This window comes from Gigantopelta aegis, unplaced genomic scaffold (genome assembly GCF_016097555.1).
Source record: "Gigantopelta aegis isolate Gae_Host unplaced genomic scaffold, Gae_host_genome ctg5337_pilon_pilon, whole genome shotgun sequence".
In the NCBI taxonomy this organism is placed as follows: Eukaryota; Metazoa; Mollusca; class Gastropoda; order Neomphalida; family Peltospiridae; genus Gigantopelta; species Gigantopelta aegis.
Window position 1 is genome coordinate 9,133 of NW_024534356.1, and position 24,318 is coordinate 33,450.

General features: G+C 33.1%; 1 pseudogene; it reads left to right on the plus strand.

The window, feature by feature from the left end:
• The first annotated feature begins 215 nt into the window (after nt 1–215).
• On the plus strand, nt 216–6,080 carry LOC121366329 (annotated as a pseudogene).
• Nucleotides 6,081–24,318: the final 18,238 nt, after the last annotated feature.

Here is a 24,318-nt window from a genome sequence, read left to right on the forward strand (position 1 = left end):
GGTTACATCCTAATGCTTTGTCCCTTGACTCAAATATATCCCAAACTCTGGCATGATCTGTCCTCTCTCGCTTCTCGTCTTCTCATCTCTCTCTCTCCTCTCTCTCTCTCTCTCTCCTCTCTCCTTCTCCTCTCTCTCTCTCTCTCTTCTCATCCCTCTCTCTCTCCCTCCCTATCTCTCTTGTTCAAGCTGGTATTTTGGGAAAATTAACCGATATGGTGCCTGCAGAAACAACCTCAGATGGCCTTTTAATCAGTATTTCTTCTTACCTAGTAAGAGACAGTGAGACAACTCCAGGAGACTACTCCCTATCCGTAAGAGATTACAGATTCAGTGAATCATTATAAAATTCAGAACTTGAGTAATGGTTTATTTTTTATCACTCATCGTTGTCCAGTTTGAAACCTATTTCTGAGTTAATTCAATATTATCAGATTCAAGCTGAGGCCTGGTGTGTTGAATTAAGATATCCTTGTTTTCTCATTGAGAAACCCAAACTGTTGGAACTTTTAAAGCAAGCTACTGAAGAGTGGGAGATTGCTCGTTGGCAGATTCGTCTGATCCGTCGCTTAGGGTCAGGCCTATTTGTGAAGTGTGGGAAGGACGTATGGAATAGGTACTACTACAGTTGCTGTGAAAACATTGAAACATGTATGGTTGTCACCACAGGAGTTCTTAACGAGAGGAGCCTTTAATGAAGAATTACAAACATCAAATTTGATCCGTTGTATGCTGTATGCACTAAAGACTAACCAATTTTATTCATCATAGATTTCTGAATGAATGGTAGCTTGCGGCGATCTTTCTAATAGAGAGACATTCACTTCAACCGCACAACTTATTGATATGTGCCAGTCCCAGATAGCTACAGGATGGCATATTTGGAATCTCAGACTACGATCCATCATGATCTAGCAGCTTGTCATGTTTTAGTAAGTGAGCACATGATGTGTAAATATCAGATTTTGGTCTTTTCGGTGGAATTGATGAAAATATCTTCAATGAACAAATCATTATTTCACAGAAAATTAAAATGGGCTGCAACCTGAAAGTATTTTTTATATTAACCAATTTACAACGATCAAATCTGACGTCTGTTCCTTTGGCATTGTTCTTATATGAGATCATTACTTATGGTCGTACTCCGTATCCTGGCTAGCCTGTAAATCAATTAAAAAAGTTTGCACAGGGAATATCCGTATGACTTCCCCAGCTAATTGTCCTAAAGGACTCATGGATCTTATGTTAGCGTCTGGAGGTCGTGATCCAGCCAAAGAGACCAACGTTAAATCACTTCAGAAGTGTCTAGAAGAGTTTTATACTACCAAGAAGAATATAGTATTCCTATATAAAGCTAATTAGAATACTTGGCATATATCACACTAGACAATACAAAATTGACATTCAATATCTCAGCTGGTTTTGAACATTTATATCACTTCTGCTGGCAGACAACTATTTCATAAATTTGAATGGGTGTCTCACGCAATCCACTCTGTTGTCTTTTTTTCTAAGGAAGTAGCATATTGGCTTTGAAACATAGTGTGTTTTTTTCTCTAATAACACATAATTTGTGTTACCATCTGAACCGCTGACTCAAGTTTATAACCTCTATAAGAATATTTTCATATAATTAATAATTAATAATTTAATTGATCACATCCCAATACGTGAACCGATAAAATGAGTGGGCTCAATACTTAGCAATTAATTTTTAATGACTTTGAAGAGTACCAGAATATTTTAATTCACGGACTGTGTACTAAAATTATTTATTTTAGTTGAATATTAGGTATTTGCGGTGATGAAAAAGGGCAGGGCTTCCTTTTGGTTCCCGCTGTTTTGATTTGGGAGGAGAGTGGTTTAGTAGTGCGACCCATTGCTTTAAATAACTACATTTTTCCTTCTCTGCAATATCCCTTAAACTTCGTAGAATCCTCAAATTACAACTGAAGAATTGCGAGACAAAGTCGCTTTATAAAGAATTAAAGGATGGGTGTATTAGCACACCAACGAAAGATGGCCATCTAAAAAGCATCCAGCTCACATCCAGCCCAGCAACAGGATTCCCTCAACCCCGCCGGACCAGGGTACCCTCCACCGTGGCCGGGCAGCCTATGATTGCCTTCCAACAACCCTACCATCTCAACCAGGTGGCATCCTCCGTTTCAGGTAAAGTAAGGAAAGCCATGGACAACATCATTAAGGGTTCATTCCTCTCTTCTCTTTGATAGAGCTGTAGCTCCCTCCTCCAGGACCTATGGTAAGATAGACCAGAACCAAATTTACCCAGTGTTTGTTGGAAAATATGATTATTGATAGTAGACCATATGAATGATTTGTCTTTCAAAAAATGGTAAAGAAAATCTTTGAACATAATAAAACACACCATAGTATTGTATATATATTTAAAGAATAATGTTAAATTAACCTTCATCACTCTATAATTGTACAGCTATAATAACATGCCTTTTTAAAGAAATATAAGATTGTTGTTATTTTTTTTTAATTTTACTTATTACATGTGTGTACTGTATCTCCTAATAGTTTCTCATTGGTTTATTTCTTTTTTACTATATCTGTTTATGTGACTTCTTTAATTTTTATTTAATCCTCCTCCTTGTGTCCTCCATGTGACTTTGCTCATTATACTTAGTACTGATGAAGGAGATTTGGTGTGTTTGTCTCGTAGTAAGACACTGGCAAAGAAGGGTAACATCCCTAGTAATCATGTCGCTGAATGATATCTTTGATGCTGAAGAGTAAGTGAAGAGGAGGTATATGTAATTATGTACTTAGACGGTGAATAGTCTTTTTACAATGGGAATGATTCATTTTGTGGTTTCCTGTGTGTAGATTTAATCCTGTATTGGGAATGTTCATTATATACTGGGCTGTGAAAGCTTATATATGAGTGAATGTTTTCGGTTTTGTATGAGACTGTATGAAGTTGTGGTTATGGGTTACTTGGTAAGAAGACAAATTCTGTTTGTGCTTGTTAATGTAGGCCTTTATGATTTTAGTGCTTTTTAGTTGTGTTTTATCTCACATTAGACTAAACATGTCATATTTTTCTGTTGAATTCCAGTGACCGAATATTTTAGCACCCAATTGGAATTCTCTGAGACAGTAATAACAAACTGTCATTATGCACATGCCATTATAATGTTTGTCCTTCGTTGAAGGATATTATTTACTGTTACAAGTTTTTGTGTTCTATTGCTGTAAAATAATGAATCATAAAAAGCATAGCTTTTGCTCGCCAATTGGTAGTTTTAAAAACCAAGGAAGACCATTTGCAAAAACAATGTCCAATTTTTTGTTGTCTACATAGTATCATCTACCTTAATGTTTAAATAGTTTTTTTCCTTTTAAAAGTTTATGTTTCAATCGTCATGCTGTTTACATGTTAAATAATGCATGTTTTATTTTTGTAAGGTTCACTGCACAGTAAGTTGTGGTGTGTGTGTGTGTTGTGTGTGGGTGTGTGTGTAAGTGGGCAGGCATAGCGGTCACTGGTGCTACACTTAACTTGTGTATGAAATATTAAACCAGGCAAATATCTCTGGTGCTTCTTTTATTTAAAAGGGATTTTTGAGGTAGTGTATATAAGTCATAGCTTTTTTAGTGGCGTTCTTTTGACGTGGCAATATTTCAGTTACCTTACGTGTATGTTTGCAAATTATAGCTACACTGTAATTGAGTAAGTTGTGTTTTGTCTATGACAAGAAATTTGTTTGTAGTGGTATTTACTATTGTAAAGGACTTGACAAAATTTGAATTATTTGTATTGGAGCTGTGGTTATATTATATACATGAAGTATCCGCCTGCCTTTACTTTTATGTGGTGGTTATATGAACACTATAAACTTTACAGACAACGGAAAATGGTTGTTATAAATTGTGTAATCATCCTATGTGAGATCAGAGATGTCTCTAGACATTTGCATCAGAATTGTCTCAAACATTACCAGTACGCTCCTACCACACACTTGTAGTCCTTTACTATTCATCCTGTGTATGTATTTATATGCTTCCACTTACAAGAACTAGAATTATTCAACAAGACCAATTCTACTATATCTACTGTAGATATAGCCCCTGATAATCTTAGACTAATACCTAGTCTTGATGTTGCACTCTCCAGCTTATTCCACAAATCTTTTCTGTACCTTCCAAGCTGGCTTTAATCTTATCTGTTTGACATATTGTGTTTTAGACTCTTTATAGTTTAGACAATTAAACTAATTGATTTTAAGAGTGCGTATTACTTATATTCACCCTGTATAATGTCAATAGTAATGACTGGTTGCCATACTCTAAAAGAGAAGCCTGCCACGATTATCACGTTATTACGAAACTTTAGTGTGCTTTTGTTGTGGGTGGTTTGTAGCACTTAGGTATGGCTTTTTACTTTGATGTTTCACAATTAATGTTGTGTTTATTTTCAGACCCCTCTCATTCCTCCTCGTGCTCATGTATATAGGGATGGTACATGTAATATTATATTCTAGGAGTTTTTTGAAAGATTTTTGAAGTTGTCAAATGCCATTGTTGTTTTAAACTTAAATAAACGCCAATTACAATGTGATCTACTATAAGCCGTTTGACTCGGCCTTTTTGTTGTGTTTTGTAAATTGAAGTATTCTGTTTTTTGTACTGATAATTAGATTGTTGTTATGTAATGTCATGTGACCCGACCAATCTTTTCTTAACTTTTTATATTCTCAGGTGTGCACGCCAAATTGAACCCATGTAAACGAAATCCGCTTTCTTTTTTAGCCAGAACATACTAACAACTACGAGCTAGTAATAATAATTTCATTTGTTTTAATATTGTTTTATGTTCTTGGGTGTTTGCTTCGGCTTTTACAGCTTCGTTTTTTTTCTCTCTTGCCTTATGGGGTGGAGGGGGGGGGTGGGGGTATTTTGGCAGATTAAAGATTTGCCGGAAGCACTCATGATGCCTTTACTCAGATGCTTCTTACCTAGTCGGGACATGAGACAACTCCATGATACTACTCACATCTGTAAGAGATACAGATCGAGTGCGTCATTATAAAATCCGCGACCTTGAAAATGGGATCAGTCTTTGTCACTCGTCGGTTCAGTTTGCACTATTCCAGAGTTAATTCAATATTATCAGATTCAAGCTGAGGCCTGTGTATTGAGCTAATATCCTTGTCTTTCTTTTGAGAAACCTCAAACTGTGGCCTTTCAAAGCAAGCTAATGAGAGTGGGAATTGATCGGCACAGATCGTCTGTTACGTCCGCTTAGGGGCAGGGCAACGGTTACGTGTGGGAAGGACTATGGAATGGTACTACTGAGTTGCTGTGAAAACCTTGAAAACAGGTACTATGTTCCCAGGAGTTCTTACAAGAGGCTCTCTAATGAAGACACTACTTCATCCAAGTTGATCCAGTTGAGCGTATGTACTAGAGAAGAACCATATTTCATCATCACCGAGCGCATGAAATATGGTATTTTTCTGGAGTACTTCGGAAGGGACCTCTCTTCACAAAATCAACGTAGGATATGTTCAGCTCAGTAGCTCAGAAGGGCATATTTGAGACTCAGACTACATCATCGAGATCTTGCAGCTCGTAATTCTAGTAGGTGGATCACTAGTGTAAAAGTAGCATATTTTGGTCTTGCTCTTGGATTGATGAGAGATTTATGAGGCACAGACTGGTGCTAAGTTCCCTATAAAATGGAGCTGCACCTGAAGCAGCTTTATAATAACAGATTACCAATCAATCTGACATTTGGTCATTTTATTGTCTTATACGCGAATCTTACTTATGGTCGCTTTCCATATCCTGGTATGACAATGCTGAATTTTAGAGAACTTCCTCAGGGATTCGCATGGGCTGCCCACAAATTCCCTAAGGAGGCTACCATGTTTAGTAGAGTGCGGAGGGAGAGCCAGCCAACAGACCTACCTTTGAGTCACTTCAGTTGGCGCCTAGAAGAGTTCTACACAGCTACTGAAGGTGGAATCGTGATCCGAAAACTTTGGAAACTAATAACATACACCAGCATTTACTACCCCCTACTAGATGTTGACATCATCTTTTAAAAGATAAAACATAGCCATACCTATTTTATCAAATTTTTCCTGTCTGTCTGTCTCGTGTTAATTTTCTCAACCAATGAATATTATTAGCTTTTTGATACTATATTTTAATGTATTATTCTGTATAGGTCTCTGGTTTATATGATTATATTATGTTGCCACATATATTGTGTGTGCATTTTATCCACAGACTAATATTATCTAGTATGGTTTGGCTACAATATACCCAACCATTCTGTATGTTTTTATAACTTTTCCCTTAAATTATTTAAGCTGTTACTTGAATCAATATGGGTGAGTCAAAACATTGTCAAGACCATCTGACTAAATTTGAAACAAGATTCTTTTATATTTTTTATGAAGGAAAGTAATACACTTCTGAAATCAAATTGACTAAATGGAGCTACAACTTTGAACACGGCTTTCAAAACTATCCATATCTACAATGCTACCATGCAAACATGATACCTTGTCTAGTGTGTGATTCATGGCATATTTATACACACCTACCTTATGTAGTACCCATCTTTTTAGTAGGTATCTAGGTTTTATGTAAGTGTACATATGTATATTTTGTATCCTTCACATCAAATGGTGGGGAAGATCTTGTTATATAATTTAAAGTTATTGTGTTGACCTAACACACGAGGACATCTGTTAACCGGGACTGCATGATCATTTAAAACCCTTTAGAAACTTCCTATCCTTATATATTTATGTCACTTATATATTATTGAGTTGTAATAACATGTAATAGTATTATTTTATTATTGGGTCTAACATCAGAATGTTTGTCCTTAATTTCGACTTTGTTTATTGTAAACGGTATATATACACATTGTTACTTTCTCCCAAAAATCTCAGCCACAGTCTTAACATCCTACGATAGCAGCCCACTTTTAGTTTCATCATTGACTAGTCACTACATCACTACCTCTTATATGTCAAATATTTGTGCATTGTATGTTATACCGATCAACATAATAATTATTATCTAGATATGGCTAGTTAGTTGGCATGTAATTATTTTGTACAGCCAAACAATTACTATTTAGGATTGTGTCTTATATAGGAACATATCCAGGTGATGTGGTTGATAACTTATATGGCTGTGGTATGTTAACTTTACACAAACGGGTAATTCCATTTGGTTGTCATAACGTCCATAGTTATATATGTGGGTACTGTATAGTGAGTATTTTAATACTTGAATCTTGTACCACAGAATGTGAGATGTAATTTTTCTAGTACTTTACCAAGAGTTCATATCTAAAAATAGCTTACGTTATTACGGACATCCTCTGTGTAGATACTTAACAATTGAGTTTATTTTACACCTTTACTCCGACACAACTACTTTTGAATTTGCTTTATTTTTCTTTATATTATTTCCATTTACTAGTTAAACCTCTAATTACATATCTTATTTAAGGGATTATTATTTATTAATTCGTGTACAAGGAAATAGCACATTCCTTTGTGATCTATAGATGGTATTTTGTAAAATAAGAGAGTTGATGCTGAAACTTCTTCAACTTCCTGTCACTCAACCTGTGCTTATCTCATCGATACAGTGAGACCACTCCTGGATTTCCCCGCTATCAATTCGTGATCATGAGAAGTCCGCCATTTAAAATTAAACGTCTAGAATACGGCTCCTTCTTTATCACTAGAAAGCTACCTTATTCTATTTCAGAACTGGTTTCATACTACCAAGAAGCAGATGGACTCCTGTTTGTCACTCGTGCACCTTGTTATCGAACCCCAAACCACAACAGCTGGTCTCATCACCATAAAGCTACTAAGAATGGGAAATTGATCGACCGAACTAACAAAGGTCGTCCTTTGGGGGCGGGCTTTGGAGAAGGTGGGAAGCATGTGTAATGGTAACCACTCTGCTAACTGTGAAACGTTCCACCAGGGACTGTCACCACATGATTCTTAAAGAAGCCTCATTGATAGAGACTTCGTCTCCCCAATTTAATCAGTTATATGCTGTTTGCAACGAATATGAAACCTAGATATTGTTACAGAACTTATGAAACACGGTGGCTCTCCATGATTATCTCCGATCTATGGCGGGCCTACGCACCACAGCTATTGACTGCAGCACAGGTAGCTTGCAGAATGCTATTTGGAGTCTCAAACTACATCCCTCGTGCTCTGCAGCCCGTAATATCTTAGTAGGATGCACATATAGTAAAGTAGCAGAATTCTTGGTCTTGTCGTGTAATTGATGAAGATATTTTATTAAGCACACACTGTGCTAACTTCCTATCAAATGGACAGCACCGAAGCAGCTATGTCCACAGATTGCAATCAAACTGACGTCTGGTCATATGGTAATTGTCTATGTGAGATTGTTACCTATGGCCTTTCCTTATCCGGAATGACAAATGCACATACACTCGAAGCCTACACCAATGATATCGTATGCCCCCCTTCTCCACAAATTGGCCAGAGAAACTTTATAATATTATGTAGATTTGTTGAGAGAAGACCTGAGACACTCCCACTTTTGAGTACCCTCCAAGGCAATTAGAATAGTTTTATTCATCTGATGAGGGGGTTATAGAGATCCGAGCACAACCAATTTCATTCCACACCTTTTGACACACCCTTCCCTCCACACCCGTTTACACTTGTATGTCTTTATAGGCGTGACTGTTCCATTATTTATTAACTAGTGATTATTAATAATGCATTATTGTTCTCATTATTATTACTATTTTTATTATCAGTCTTATACAATGTGATAATATAGACAATATATGGTTTTATTAATATTATTGTTTGTATTTTGTATTTATTAGTAGATTCTATTGTAACATTATTCGCTTATTGGTTTATTATTAATAAGAATTTGTGCAGTTATTAAAAATAAAAACTTTATTTGTAAAACATATGTATTGGTGACTGTTAGTGATGAGACATCTGTAGATTGTTGTATGTGTATAATGATCATCACATGACAGTTTTCCTTTTTTTTGATAGAAAAAGAACGACTAATATTGGATTATGTACGTTCATTTTTATCCTCCATAAAGTTTACAAGGATTGTATTTTATATTGACACGACATCTTAAATCAATAAAGATTATTGTTGCTGGAGATGTTGGTTTGGAAAATCATCTATTACCATCGCTCCACAACTGTAGTTACTCATGCTCAAAACATATGAATTCGCCATCAAATAGAATTCCAATCACAATATGTGTATGTGTGGTTTGTGGTGTTTCTATAATGTGGTTCGAGTCTATATCATTATCTTAACCATTGAGTTGCAAACCGTAGAAAATGAGAACCAATTATTAACTTTTTTCTGTTATAATTAACAATACACACGACCAAAGTGGTTGGTTGCGGCTGTGAAGTAGGGATCATGTTAGCTTTGAAATCTCTGATCTTTTCCTTTTAGTACTTAAGGAAGGCCACCGCTCTTGTTTGTATCTGAGTATTGATAGAAATAATGAGGCAGTAGTTTTAGAGGTCGGTGCGTCAAAAAGAGAACACAGATCATTGCGAATTAGGGTATGAGTAAACTGTGGAACATTAGTAGGGTCCAAATGTGCAAGACATGCTTTGGTAAGCATTATTTTTTGAGAATGTAGGGGTGTGGCCTGCTGTTGCAATGTAGTGGGTGTGGTCATAGGCAAGGTGTCCATGACCATAGATAGTATAGACTACATGACCTGTATCTATCACTATCTATCCCCATTTAGTGTTATTTCTTAAATATTCCCTAAGTAGATAATAATTCGGTGTTACTAAATCAAACGGGATACAACCGACTACTAAAGAGAATTAGGAAAGATATCACTTGATGGTAATATGTCTAACAAAATCCTGAGTTTGGGAGATTCTTACTTAGAGATTCATTATAATAACCTGCTAATGTTGCTCCATCATATATAGTGGCTGTACATAGTATTGTAAATTCTCATGTTGGCCTGGTTATAACCCTTATAGACTTTGTGCCGATATGACAATTGATAAAGTTTGTCATCACTGTCTTCTAAACCCCTCCTGCTTTCCTGTAATGAAGAGAATTTAGGTGTGTACACTTTTTCACATATTAATCTGCCATTAGTCTCTACATGTGATATAGAACTGACATCTCCATACCATATTGTGGTCTTGAATATTATCATGATATATAGATATATGATATATATTATATATAATATATATATATATATATAATATAATTATTTATGAATAGTATGTATTTGTATGTTATTTATGTCTGTATTTATTATGTATGTCTGTTATGTAGACTTATTATCTTTGGGTGTGACCGTTACAAATTATATTTGTGACTTCAAAATTGAATTCTGTCGGCATTTATGAATTTTATGACATGTGACATTTTTTGAAATTACTAATTCTTGATATTTTATAGATTAGGAAGTTGATATTCAAGCAAAAATATTCTGTTTGAAATGCATGAATTCAAGTTTCACTCAGTAAAATGCACCATCTAATAATCCATATAACTTGAGTGCTGGTGTAAGTGACATTCTCTTATTGAATTGGTTATGGTTTATCACTTTTTATCACATGTCATAGAGCATTTTGCATATTGATGATTTGATATCAAAGAATTGTCTATATTTGCTCTTACTGCCAATTAATCAGATTGCATAACGGTTGAATTTGGTATTAAAAAGAAACATTTCCACTAAAAGTATGGAACATATTCTTTTTAAAAATGTTTAGCAACCAGTGTGACATTTTGTTAAAAAGAATTTCACATCATTTTCGGTGTCATATTGACTTATGAATTCCTGAACAATGACACATTTGAAATACTGACTGACGGGTCACTTCTTTATAGTACGTCGTGTCTTTTCAAGTATATAGTCTATTATTGTCCCCTCTAGAAGCGTTCTGAACAATACAGAGTTTCATTTGGTTGTAACAACAATCTAAGCATGAAAGGGAAACAAGTTATACAGGGACAGGAAAGGAAATTTGGTTTATATATGACATATCATTTTGAGACATAGCTTGACGTAAGATAATATTGACATACTTTTTGAAACACTATAACTTTGTGTTAACGAGGTTCTCTATCATTACTCATTAGTTTGTATACCCTTTCATTTAAAAGGTCTTACAAATATCATTGAAGACGCAATGCTACAAAAAGGTATTATTATTTCTTATAACTCAAATATGACTGGTAATATTAACTGTTATTTAGGATTTACCACACCCATATTAGTAATGGAGACAGTGGTGTAGGCAAGACCATGTTTTGTCAGTCCTTAAATGTGTTCTCTATTCTACCTCAATGCTATCAAATGGTATTATTGTTTTGTTTATTATTTGTATTATAATAATACTTCATACTTGTTGTCACAGGTAAAACAATAGAACTAGTATATCATAATCACCACCTGTCCAATTGAGTCTATAAATAATAGATATTCCATGGAATAAATAGCTTGATATAACACCCATCCACATTATTCAAGAGCCATGTAAATCTTTAATATAAAATGTATTGTATTCTTCATTGTTATCAGGGTATTATATTGGTGTATTGATATTCCTAGTCATGGTTCTTTGATAATATTACAAGTGGCTGCAACTATTGAAGCTGTGGATATGCATGTCTTTCAAATCCCTATTTTTTAGTTTCTTTTAGAATTCTCACGAAATGTAAAATGTATACTAGTTGTAAATATTAGAAAAGCATCTGAAAGACAAGTCTAAAGAAGAGGAGAAGATTTGGCTACAAAACTAAAGATGGCTATTTATTTAACATCAGCAATAAGGAATATTGACATTAAGGCTTTTTAACATTATCTAGAAATAAGTTCTTCAAAGGTCAATGCTAAAAATGATATGTTTAATTATTTTGCGGTAATTATTTTTAAATAGGATCAAAAAGTCTCTGTTTTTTAAAAGATTACCAGCCTTTTCAGAGAAGGTAGATAAACTATTTTCTCTTAATATATCGATCATAATGATATTATTTTACGTTATAGAATCATTTGCAATTGATTTACACAAGCCAGCTGGTTCAGACTCTTAGAATTGAAAAAAATAAGGTCTTGAGTCTTGTTATATATAGATATAATATTTCTGGGTTTAAACTTTTTCGCAAGAATCGTTGTTCTTTAAATGTCAATGATTCACGAACTTGGTATGTTTTTATTTTTTGTATGTATAGGTTTCAGGATGAGGTCACTTCATTACTTAGGAGCTAATAAGGTGTCACATGAAAGATTATATAGGCTTCACTTAGAGTTTTCTAAGCATGAAAACTGTACATACAATTTTAATAAGTAGCTATTGCATGATAATTATTCATCTGTATGCTTCTTTACAAACACTTGAGATCAAAAAATCTTCAAGTGCTCTTCAAGGAGGAACGATTGAAACCATTATTCAAAGTTTTGTCCAAGGTCCAGCTAGATTGGTAAAACATCAGCCAAATGTCTAATTCTCTCTCACCTTGAAATATATCAGCACAGTTTGTTGAGTCTCCACAATTCTATGGAGAATTCTCTATGAGTCCGTAGGTCAACTGAATTATTGCTGGGACTAGTCGATGATAAAATGATCGAAAAATTTGCCAATGAAGTTTAGATGTCACTGATTAAAGCAAGATCTTCACAAGATTTGCGTTACCCAGTACTACCACTAAACCATTCCTTAGTACTTAGTCACCAGAAGCCATTGTCAGTAGTATTAAACCAAAATCCAGCTTCCATTATCAATAATCACTGCTACTTAGCTTCACCTATTATGTCCATTAGAGCCTCTAATCATGCCCAACAATAAATGAAAGCTGCAGCTAAGCACCCTGTCAGAAATCGTTAATGAAGCTTTCAAAAAAAGGTTTAAGCTCACTCACACAGAATGGCTCTACTTTATTGACTCTGGTGACAGATTCAATTTCAACAGTGTTACAAGCTTTATACCATGTGCATCAGTTCTTATGCTGTTACTAATCTAGCTGAAGATCTCTCTGTCAATCCTCTACTTTATTAATGGAAGATGGAGAATATATTGTAGTGGCCATTCTCAACTGTTGAAAACTCCTCAAAGTCTTCATACTCTCATGTTAACTCTAGTGAGCACATCAACAATTGATCATGTTGATACTGAGCTATCTCAGAGTCTTATCAACCTCCTGAAAGCTTAAAATCCTTACCCTCCTACTCATCGTGATGAGTATTGAAAAAAACTAAAGAAAAAGTGGAAACATTGAGGAGAAAGAAAAAAACGCGCTAAAATATTTAATCTATAGAGGGCAATTTAGTCATTCCATGATTGACTATTGTAAAAATTTGTCTGAAGTTGATTGGTCTGACACTCTCAAGGTATATTTGATTGATCCAGTGATTAAAGAGATGGGCTTAATTCAAAGATCAAGCATTCAAAGTTATATCCTTAAGGTGTTATGCCTTTCGGGTCAATTCTTGGAAAAGGGTAAAATAGGTAAATTTTTGCTAAAATAACCTATTTAAATTTATTTGGGGGGATTATCACCATATAGTAATTGGAACAGGGGTAAAACATTATTTGTCCCGCCTTAAATTGGTTTCTTTTTCCCCAAATTCAAAAGGTATATTGTTTTTTTAATTTGTATTAAAATACTTCAAATGATGTTTTGTACAATTAAACAAAGAATATAACTAAATCATCAACATTTAAATTGAATTAAAAAAATATTCCGGGAAATAAATATCTGATTAACAACCTGCCACATTTTCAAGACCTGGAATTCTTAATAAAAATTTTGTATCCTTCATTTGCTTTAGGGTATTAATTTGTGTATGTTTTATCATTTTCTTGATAATTTACAAAGTGGTGCAAAATATTAAGCGGGTTTATTTCTTATTAAAATTTTATATTTGTTTTTAATTTTTATTTAGAATTCCTCAGAAATGACAATGTAATTTTTAAAAGTTAATTGGAATCTGAAAGAAAGTAAAAAGGAGGAAAATTGGCACAAAATAAGAGTATTTTTTGAGACTCCAAAAAGTTATTAACTTTAAGGTTTGAAACATTATCTAACAAGTTCTAAGGTAAAATCTAAAAAGAATTTTTAATTGTTGTTAATTTTTTTAATAGGACAAAAGTATTGTTTTAAAAGAATTTAAAGTTTTTCAGAAAGTAGAACACCTAGTTTCTTTAAGAACATATTATTTATATTTTATTTTTTTTGGTCTTCCAATTGATTTCAAAAGCCAGATTTCAGCATTAATTTGATAAGTTAAATTGATAAGTTTAAATAAATTATTCTTTTAAACTTTTTCAAAAGATTTAAATGCAAATTCCACGAAATTTGGTTGTTTTTTGTGCAAAGTTTTCTTCAAGAGGATTTTGGCTTCTTGCTTTTAACAATAAACATGAATTAAAATTTTTTTAAAATAGCTATTCATTAATAATTATTTAAACTGTACTATTCTTTTTAAAACCTTACAAAAAAATCTTCTAGGCTCTTCAAGGAGAATCAATTAACAATTCAAAAGTTGTTCCCAAGTCCACTAAGTTAAACATCTAAATGCTAATTCTCTCTAAACCTTTGGGGTAATATAGACAGGTTGGTTGTCTCCCAAATTTCTTTGGGAATTTCTTGATCAGTATGTCCTAATGAATTATGGGAACAGCAATAGAAAAAATGATCGAAAATTTGCCAATGACGTTAGTCACTGATTGAGGAGCCAGATTCACAAAGATTGGTTACCCATACTACCACTAAAACCTTCTTAGTACTGCAATTTCACACGAAGCCCATTGTCAATTAGTAGTAAACCAAAATCCAACTTTCCAGTTCATCAATAACCTGCTACATTAGCTTCACCTCAATGTTCATTAGCGCCGTCTTAATCATTGCCCACAATAACTACGCTGCAGCTAGCAACTGTGCAAAATTCATTAACGAATCTTCACCAAGGTGTTACGCGCACTCTGCCATAAAGAATGGCTCTACGTTATGACTCTGGCGGCAGATTCAGTGTTTCACAGTTTGTTACAAGCCTTTATACCATGGGCATCCGTTTCTTATGCTAGTTACTAATTCTCTGAAGACTCTTCTATCAATCCGCTACTGTAATTACAAGGTGAAGACGGAAAGTACAATGTACGTGGACATCTCCAAACGTTGAACACACTCTCAAACGTCTCATACTCATGGTTAATTCCTAGTGCTCAACAGCAAACAATTGATCATTGATACTGATTTATCTAGGTCATTATCAAACCTCCTGAAAAGCTTAAAAATATTACATTGCTACTCATCGTGATATGTATGAAAAACAACTAAAGAAAGAAGTGGAAACCATTGAGGGAGAAAGAAAAAAAACTCGCTAAAAATATTCGATCTATAGATGAGGCATTTGTCATTCCATGATGTGTTACTAGTGGACAAACTTTTGTATGAAGTTTGATGGTCGTAAAGCTTTCTCAAGGTATGTTTGGATGATCCAGTGATTAAAGAGATTCGTGCTGAATTAAAAGATCAAGCATTCAAGTTAAAATCCATTAAGGTGGTATGCTTTCGAAAATTTTGTTTACGACAAGAAGCCATTGCAAGTTTGTGGAGTACTTACTTGAAGAGTGTCAAGCTACTGGGTCTAGGATTGGGTTTACATATAGGAAGAAATACAGAGTGCTCTTAAGTCTTTTATCTCCTCACACACCATCTTATATTACCCTGGATGCGTGATTTAGTGTTTGTTCCTCCCCCACAGTTTGATTGAAGTACTTAGTGAACTGATGATACTTGTCTGCAAAATACGAATGGAGTTAGTGTGGTCCGGGGGCAGTTGATATGGAGAAAAGATGGCTGATCATGGTTTTGTCTCCAAAGACGTATTTGCTAAGTCTCAGAAATGTACGAAAATATCTCTAGTTTTTCCATTGTTTAGGCCTCAGAAAATTTTAAAAATATTCCAGCACCTTTTGATTGCTGCAGAATTACCTGATAGCAAACTTTTTCATGCCAGCATTGCACCTTTAATGTGATCCATCAGAAAGCAATCCTGTACACAATTCTACTACTCATGATCCTTTGCTTTTTACTTTAAGAAGGTGCTCCAATTGGTCCTTTTGTGCTATGATAGTCCCACCTACTATCACTAACATATCATGGTAGATCCTTGTGGGTTTTGCTGAGTCCAACTCCAAAGTCTACTCTAATTATATAACATTAATAAAGATTGGTGAGGAAAAATTAGTTTTTATGAAGAGCAAAACGTGGTTTGAGATGCACTGCTAATTCCTGAAGATCAATTTGAAGTAAATCGAAAGAGTTATTTAGAGCTAGTCCAATGAAACCATTACAAAAAGAGTAATCGTAAGAAATGGAACCAGAGATTGGTTAATTTAGTGTCCATGTAAAGTGGAAGGCACTCATGTCGCAACCTGTCTGGGATGAAGATAAATGGACTCTTTTTTGTACAAGTAAAAAGGATTGTTATACGATGTACTCAAGAAAATGGTTCTCATCCTTGTTGGTCTTGGTTTGAATCAACTCATGGTAAGCGAACATGAAAATTATAATTATGCTATCTCCTAATTAATTTTCTTATTTTAAATTTTGTTTAGAAATTGAAATTGAAGAAATATCTGCTAATGGACACATCTACTGGTAAAACACAATATTTTTAATATATACATGCCAACTATCTATTTATTATGATAGGTGCTGATAATAAAGTGGACGTTATAAAGTATTAAACAAGATACCTGACCAAACATGATCTAGTAAACCTGTTAGCTGATGTTATGATGTAGGGGAGAATATTGGTATTGTATTTAAAAAGTATCTAATGGGAAGTTGCAGTCATTACGATATAGCTATTTAAATGAGGCACTACAACTTGCAGACATGTTACAGAGTTGGCTTGATGAACGACCCACTCCTGTGACCTGGAGTACAGTTTATCTCAGCACTAGAGAGTAAGATTGTTGGTAAAAAACAAACTGCAATGGAAATTTTACAATTTTGAGTCAACCATCCGCGATTTATTCTCAGTACCAGACACTTTTGAACAATAATCTATTGTGTAATCAATGAAATAATATAGATATACTTTTGAATGCCATAATATATAATCTATTATGTATATATAAATATAAATATTATATAATATATATATATATATATATATATGTATAATATATATGTGTGTGTACTGTGTACTGTGATTGTATGCTATTTTATTTTTTTATCAAACAAATTGATGATGTCTTTAGCCACAACCCTAGTTTTTTGCCTATATGATGTATGTCTGCTCTAAAATCTTTTGCTGCTAAATTCAGAAGCTGACCTATTGGGACTGAAAGAAAATCATAGTTAATGTTATTAAGGACACTGATTCAAGAAGACAGACTCTACAAAGCCACATTAGGGGATACTAACTGTTATTGGTAAAGTTACTTATACACAATTAACTATCACATTATAATTATAATCCTGACTATTGAAGTCTAGCTCTTCAGTAGTTTGGCTCACACCCAAACTGTGGACCAACCATCGATCACCTTGCTTCATGTCATATTGTATAATGTATGATATCAAAAAAGTACTAACTACTAATATATCAAGGTTTATTAGTGCTAGAATCCAGACAGTGAGGAGTGGATCCACTGTAAACCAACAGATTGGTTGTATTAACTGATTGATAGACATTTTAATTGCATGTTTTCTCTACAAAATACATTGAAGTAATGTATAAATTCCATAGTAACATCTCTGACTTAGCATCTTATTTTGTAAAAGAATAAACATAAGTACATGTTACTATTTTAAGATTGTGTCTATTTATAGTAACATAGCTTTTACAATTTTTTGTGATGATGTATACTATAAAGTTGTGAAAGAGTAATCTAAATTGTGTAGTGTTGTCATCACAGTTTGTATTGTATATTATATAAATATAATGTTTGGTATGAATACTTTATATATTACCATTTATTATTAGTGTGGGTAATAATTAGAATACAGCAATATTTTAATGTTAAAATATATAGTTCACTCATAGTCTTGTACAAGGTGAATCATTGAAAGTTGTACTGATGTTGTATACACTTATAATTAGCTTTATGAATTGTCTGATGTTTTTTTGGTGCATTATCCAATTCAATTAAATCATAAAAACTGACATTTGTCCTTGGTATTGAAATTGTTACCTGTGGTCATTTTCCATACAACATGGAGGAACTACAACAACCAGCTCTGCAAACTGTCCAGAGAAACTCTAACATTATGCTAGATTATTAAAGACAGGAATCTGAGACAGTCCTACTTTTGTGATCCTTATATTTTCTGGGTGGTTATAGAGATCCTGAACTTTATTGGCCACACCTCTTGATGCATTCCTTTTTCCATGCCTGTGTACATTATACGTCTTTGTATTGTGTGTATTATTACTATTATTATTATACAGGTCTTATACCAATGTGTATAATATAAGACAATATATGTTATTAATATTATTGTATGTATTTTGTATTTATTAGTATATTGCTATTGTAACATTATTGTTTTATTATTATTATTAATAAGAATTTGTGACATTTATAAAAGAACAGAATATTTATTCTATTGTTTATAAATTATATTATATTGGTGAGCTGTGAATGATGACATAAGGTAAGTTGTAGGATGTGTAATAATGACATCACATGACACTTTTTTTGTTTTGATAGAAGACTAGTTTCATAAAGATGGCTAATGTAAGTTTGATTCTGTACTCAATAAAGTGTTACTATGATCATTTTATCATTGAACAGAACTACAGAGTGGTCATAACTATTGTAGGAGATACTGTGTGTTGGAAAATCATCTATCATCCATCACTACAATACTGGCAGTTACCTCAGTGATCTAACAAGAAACAGCTTATATACATGTACTGACACTATGTATATATATAACTTTATATACAACCAATTGGACCCATTTAGGCCTTGAGTTTGACAATTGCAAAATTAATTGTTGTGACTTCATGATGATATTAAATTACTGTCAAGATACTTTTTGGATATTTGATTTGAAAGTAACACTTCTCTGTTATATTTTATAGACAAGGAAGTTGTTATTCTGGGCAAGAAAATTCAGTTGGAATTACGTGAATATTATGATCATCTTCGACATGAGTTTTTGAATACTTATGCACACACACCACAGGAACGTTATCTTAGTGGGGGCTGATGTAAGCAACATTTTCTCTCCTATAACTGTTACAGTCATGAATCTTTTTTAACCATGTCATATAGCTATATTGTGTGTACTTTGGTTAATTTTGTCATGCTACTATCAAGTGATGAACACAATTAAAGCAGTCACTATAACTCCCAATGCATATCATAACTAGTGTATTGAGCATTATTCTAATTACTATTTGTGACCTGATTTGCAAAAAGGGACCACTTCTGTCAAAACATTTGTGACCTGATTTGTGAACAAACTACTGTTAAAACATATTGAACATATCAGTTTTTGTATGGTCATACAGTTGCTATATAAATGCATAACTATTCTATATGTATCCAAAAACTGTTTTTCATATGTTTTAACAGTGTTTTTTTTCAAAATCAGGTCCCAAATGCTTTGACAGAAGTGGTCCCTATTGCAAATCAGGTCACATTTATGTCAAAGTATGTCTACATTTTATACTCACTATTAATGTTACAACCTTGTGCACGACTGCTTGAATTTTTGTGTTAAAACAGAAAACTTCCACAGGAAGTTGATGCCCATTGCCAGCTAATTTTGTTGAATGTAGTAATAATGCTTAAAGATGTAAAGAGATATCAATTCAGATATTGCAGCAACAATAAGACATCATATTGAAAAGAATACCATTTATCATTTATAGGGTGTTATACTGACTTACGATATTTCCAATAGTAAGTCATTTGATTTTCTCAGTGCATACATGAATGATATAGTAAGTGTTATCTTCAAGTATATGTTCATTATGTATGTATTAATCGCCTCTATAGGAGCATTTTCTTCCAGATGCACAGCTCATATTTCTGGTTGGTAAACAAATCAGATCTAAAGCGTAAAGAGAAGTTGATACAGAGAGAGGAAGGAATTTAGTTTAAGACATGGCATGTCATTTATAGAGACATCAGGATTGACTGGAAAAAATATTGACATACTTTTTGAAACACTTATAACACTTGTGTTGAAGAAGGTCAGTCTATTGTTTTCTCATCATTTGTTATACTTTCATTTAGAATGGAGTCAAAGATGTCATTGGAGACAATAATATTTTGGTATCTATTTGTACAATACTATGACTGAAAATAACCTATTCCTAAACTATTATCAGGATAGCATCACCCCTATATTGGTAATTGGAGACAGTGGTGTAGGAAAGACATGTATTTGGCAGTCCTTTAAATGTGCTCTCAATTCTACCTCAATGCTATCAAATGGTATTATTGTTTGTTTCTAATTTGTATTATAATAATACTTCATAATAGATGTTGTTGTCAAAGTTGAAACAATAGAACTAGTAGATCATAATCATCAACATGTTAAATTGAATCTAGAAATAATAGATATTCCGGGAAATAAATATCTGATATAACAACCATGCCACATTATTCAAGAGCCATGGTATATCTTTAATATAAAATGTATTGTATACCTTTATTGCTATACAGGGTATTATATTGGTGTATGATATTACTAGTCATTCTTCTTTTTGATAATATTACAAGATGGCTGCAAAATATTAAAGCTGTGAGTATATATATATATATATATATATATATATATTATACACATTCCTACCTAATCACAATTTTTGGTTAATTTAGAATTCCTCAAGAAATGTACAATGTATATTAGTTGGTAACAAGTTAGATATGGAATCTGAAAGACAAGTCCCAAAAGAGAGAGGAGAGGAGTTGGCTGGAAAACTGAAGATGTTATTTTATGAGACATCAGCAAAAATGAATATTAACATTGATGAGGGCTTTTGAAACATTATCTAGACAAATTCTAAAAGTGGCGTACATGCTAAAAATGACATGTTAATTGTTTGCTGTATTTTTTTATAGGAACAAGAAGTATCTGTTTTTTGAAAGAATTACAAAAGTTTTTCAGAGAAAGGTAGATCTAAGAATATAATCATATTATAATACACTGTCTAAATTGATTGGTTTGATCTAACTAATATATGGTTATATAGATTACATGTAATAAATGTATTTTGATACAAAAAGTAAACACAACACAGTTTTCATTACTAATGTAATATGGGATTAACTATTTATGTATCTAATGTCAGAATTAATAATAATGATTTTTATTCATATTATATATGGATGTGTGCAAACCATATTCATAGATCAAAACAGCTTAACACTAATATTATCCAAACTGCCATCATGTTGACTTTAAAGTTTACCTCTTTGAAGATTAATATATAATGGCAGATTGAAGTGCATACATAACTTCATACTAATGGACCTGACCAAGTTTCTTATTTTTCTAAAATTAAAAAAAAATCATTATTAGTTTCTAACATATTAGCTATATAAACAGTCAAGATCAATGGTACATTAATACAAATCAAAACAGTATTATGTTTACTTTTTAGTATCAAATAAATAACTTTGTTTCAACTAGTCTTGTGGTACTGACATTTCCCTCCCCCAGAACACTCAGTTTGGTGACACCAAGACTAGTATACAATCTATATAACCATATATGGCTAAATCAACTAATATCAATTTTTACATGATTTTTTGCTTTTAATAGAAATCTTTTGCAATTGATCTACAAAAACCAGCTAGTTCAGCTGTTACAATTGATAAGGTAATTGAGCATTGTAACTATTGTTATAGGTATATATGAAATCATTTTCAAATAACCTGTGTCCTTGAATGTTAATTAATTTACTGAATTGATATGTTTCATATTCAGGTTAAAGATCAAGGTGGTGATTAATTCAGTGCAATATATGGCTTTTGAGATTTAGCATGCTCATAGTAAATCTCAAACTAAACAGAGACTTGAAGCAATAATATAATGTGCAATAGAGCAAGTTTGTATATTGTGATTGTGTGCTAATTATTTATTTATTGAATAAAATTATTTTATTTTTGGTCTTTTGGCCACCCAAGAAAATTTGTTAACATCAAAGCTATTTACTTTTTTACTGTGGATCTACTCCTTACTGTCTGAATTCTAGCACTCATAAGCCTTGATATATTAGTAGTTAGTAGTTTTGATATCATACATTATACAATATGATATAAAGATCAGTGGGTCCACATTTTGGATTTGAGCTGTGAAACTAGATAGATTTCAATAGTCAGGATTGAAAATATTTATGCACATAATTTAGTTTATACTGTACTAATAGTATCTAACTGATTTAACTACAGACCACCATTTGTTTCTCATGAAAATAAGTGAATGTCAATAAAATGATATCTCCTCAGTGTTGCCTATATCTTGTCCCAGACATCCCACTTGTTTAATGTGATAAAGTGTATTTACTCACATTGAGTGCATGAAGAGCACAATCTTCACACAAAATGCTCAAACTATCCATAGTACTACAAAATCAGTCATTAGATTGCAGTATTGTTGTCCCAATGCTATTTCAGATTATATCATCATCTATTACAATTGCAGCTGGTAACTGAACATATACAAGAGGTTATGAGGTAACAGCTACTATATATAGTGGCAGTATTATTGATGACTGAAATGTTGGTATCCATGCTGAAAGTTTTGATATTGTTAAACATTGTTATTATAACAATGGCTTCTTTGTGGTTGATATTAAGCCAATAATATTATGCATTAATTGACTGTTAGAGTACTCTGATATACAAAGACATTATTAAAGAAAAAGTATTAGTCCAAGACATGTTATTTGCTGTTTTAGTTCTTTCTTATCACCTTTGCCTGTACTTCAGCATGCCGGGATGGAAATCCACTGAATCATAGCATTCAAACATTTTGTTCTGTAATATATAAAAACTAACAGCTAATTGAAATTGAGATTGTGGTCTCGTGTAGCCAGCTCCTTCCTTAAATAAAAGGGAGGGGGTGTGTGTGTGAACAGTCTATGGCCACACCTTACTCTGTGAAGTTAATAGTAGCCACTCTCCCTGTAATTAATTTACAATGTCGAGGTCTCAAGTACACTCGCCGGCTAAGTACGACTTCTTGTTCAAATTATTACTTCTTGGAGACCAATTTGTAGGGAAGACGCATTTCCTGTTACGTTATCCTGAAGACTTTGCTGGTGTAATCAATATTGGAACTATTGGTATGAGTCTCTGTGTGTGTGTGTGTGTATGTGCTGTATCATCAATAGTATACATTTGTTATGCCTACTGGTAAGCAATAAAACTCAACTGTAAATGTAGTCTGGTGCTGCCACCCAACATTGGAGGGGAATATCTACTGGAGACTGTTAATAAAAAAAAATTGCAAGCTGTCGTGTCAAGTAGGCGTGTTTGAGAGTAAATAGATTTTTTGTTTCTAATAACATCATTCATGCATGATGACAAGTATACCTGTTCATGATGAAAAGAAACTTGTTTGAAGAATCAGCTGTCCTATAACTGTTGCTTGAAATTAAGATGTGAGACAAGGTTACCATACTCTAATAATAGTGGCATGATGACATAGCATGACAAAAAGCATTTTGATTGACCCTGCACAGATTTATGTGGAAGCAATTTTTACATTAACAGAGTCTACAGATGTTTCCTTATCCCAGAAACATCAGACAATGCCAGGCTATTATGAATGGTGACTTAAGACAGTCTCTAAACCCCAAGCATGCATTCACCATATTGTTGATAGCTTATAATTAGCTTAAATGTTAAACCTTATTTATATTGTCAACGAAGTTACTTTTGATGGTAGTATACTCAATTTAATAGAGAGCTTCAACAAGTAGCATTGATGTTTGCTTTCTTTTAATGTTGCAGACTTGTTGTAGATGCTATCTTGTTTATTGAGACCCTGAGTTTATATTTTTAATGTTATAACATTTATGCTGAGTGTTGAATGTCATTTCACTCAATATATATCTAGATTGTATGATGGATGATTTCTTATGCTACAAATGTATCCATGGCCACACCCTCACTCTTTAGTTGCACTTGTTACAGAATGTTATAGAATTGGCTATAGTTATTGCCTTTATTCATAAAGTTGTATCAATCTATTGTATGTAACAGTTATTTGTTATATTGTGATTTGATAGAAGGCTTAGAAGCTATTTAA